At 44.6% G+C, this 2,332-nt stretch overlaps 1 non-coding gene across 1 annotated transcript; it reads right to left on the bottom strand.

Annotated features, from left to right (window-relative positions):
• Positions 1-1,851: 1,851 nt before the first annotated feature.
• Positions 1,852-1,924, bottom strand: Trnav-cac. Its single transcript has one exon. It is a non-coding gene; the product is annotated as a tRNA-Val (tRNA).
• Between the last annotated feature and the right edge of the window lie 408 nt (positions 1,925-2,332).

The following is a 2,332-nucleotide window of genomic DNA, read 5'->3' as shown; positions in this document are numbered from 1 at the left end:
ACACACACACACACACACACACACACACACACACACGCACACGCACACGCACACACACACACAAAACATAATATATTCAAATGACTATTATATACAGATATATTACATTATGTCAACAGAGCAATCAGAATATAATGCATCACTCCGTTACCTGATGTTATGTAAAGAAATCAGATCACCAGGTAGGACTGACCCTGTGTGTGTGTGTGTGTGTACGTGCAGGGTCAGGTAGCTCCGTGCTGGTGTTGTAACGGGGTCGAGGCACTGACCGGTCCCTAACCCTGCCTGCCACACCCACACTCTGCCTGCCACACCCACACTCTGCCTGCCACACCCACACCCCTGTCTTACCATACCCACACCCTGCCTGTCACACCCACACCCTGCCTGTCACACATCTTGAAATAATTCTCTCTCTCTCTCTCTCTCTCTCTCTCTCTCTCTCTCCCCATATGTATAACAAATCCCAGTCTGGATTCTGTAAGATACATTTTCTTCTCAATATAAGATAAATGTAGAGTTACTGTCAAGTCTCAGTGTAGTTTTGACGCCAAGTTGTCCAGTATCTACGGTGTTGCCCAAGTGGGAGAATAAAATACGTCCTCGAGTCTCTAGATGAGATAATGTGAGAACCTTTTGAGAACCCCGGTGGTGGACCATAGGAGACTAATCTTAGTTTATTCCTGATGTGAGAACCTTTTGAGAACCCCGGTGGTGGACCATAGGAGACTAATCGTAGTTTATTCCTGACCTGTGAAAATATAAGTGGGTCTCATAGGGACAGGGTGGATATAACACACTAAGCCTTCGGTACACACGGAGGCAGCATGGCCGGTACTGCACTCGACCGCCTTCACTTCCCCAAGTTGTTAAGTTAGTTAGGTACCCATTTACAGCTGGGTGAATTGGGAGTGCCTGGGATCGAAACATCGACCCTAATCTTCCCGAATCTAACCTAACCCAATCTAATTTAATTTAAACTAACCTAATTTAATTTAATCTAACCTATCCTGAACTAACCCACCCTAACCTAACGTAACTTAAACTAAAGTAAAAAACACAATTGACTTCTTGTAAAAACATCCATGACAGTTAACATCATTCTTACCGCACAGTCATGACCACACCCTTACCCTGTCACACCCACACTACCCCACACCCTCTCATACCCACATCCAGCCACACCTATACCCACACCTTTTAGCCTACACCACACCCTACCATGTTCACTGTACATCATAGACCATAAAAAATACGGGATTACCGAAATATTAGTTGCAGTAAATTTCACCTTATTATTAAACACGCTAATGACACCTGTTTGGGGTTAGGTTAGGTTAGGTTAGGTTAAAAAGGTCAATTCAGGTCAGATTAAACTTGATTAGGTGGAGTTAAGACAGGTTAGGATGTTAGGCTAGATTAGAGTGTTAGATTAGGTTATGTTAGATTAGATTAGGTTAGGGTTAGGTTAGGTTAGGTTAGGTTAGCATTAGGGTGGTTAATCTTAAGGTGAAATAGAAGGGTTTAATCTCCAGGTGATCCCCCCCCCAAAAAATATTACCAATGACGAGTGGAAGGTGTTGTGGCGTGGCGGGGAAACTCATGTTGACACGTCTTGCACTGACCCTGTTTGCTGACCACACACACTGCAGGAGAGGGTCATCACCTCCATAAACACAGAAATTCTTTGTTTTTTCATTACTTAAATTGTATTGTCACTTCCTGTTTGTCAAGAGAAAGTTGTGTGTGCATATACTGTGTGGGAAACGGGGGAGAGTGTGTGTGTGTACTTGTGTGTGTGTGTGTGTGTGTACCTGTGTGTGTGTGTGTATTACCGTGCATAAAGCTTTGTGTTTCCGCCCGGGATCGAACCGGGGACCTTGCGCGTGTGAGGCGCACGTGATAACCACTACACTACGGAAACCTGTATAATCATGGTAGTTCAACACACATGTCAGCCTCCACCAGTACCAGTAGACCTATCAGCTGCCCATCCTCACACAGGCTCTCCATGCTGGGGTATACATCCGAGAAGGCTGCCTCTCACTCCCCGTCTCTCAAAATTCTTCCTCTCTTGTCAATATCAGTTCAAATACACACTTTTCGCACTTAATCGGTCGTCCAAAACACTTCTCATTTCTCTGGCGGCGTCTCTCGTCTCATGTATTCTCTTAACATTTGAGCTACTGTATTTCTTCCGTCATTTGTGAAACTTTCATCTTGATGCTTCGCCATTTTCCCTCCCGTGTCTTCCTTTGTCTCTCTCTCTTTCTTTCTTCTCTTCCTCTCTTGGCATTCTCATCATACGGAGTCATATTCCTGCACCAGTAAT

The sequence above is a fragment of the Homarus americanus genome, unplaced genomic scaffold (assembly GCF_018991925.1).
Source record: "Homarus americanus isolate GMGI-L3 unplaced genomic scaffold, GMGI_Hamer_2.0 scaffold26351, whole genome shotgun sequence".
Lineage (NCBI taxonomy): Eukaryota > Metazoa > Arthropoda > Malacostraca > Decapoda > Nephropidae > Homarus > Homarus americanus.
This window is presented reverse-complemented; position numbering and strand designations above follow the sequence as displayed.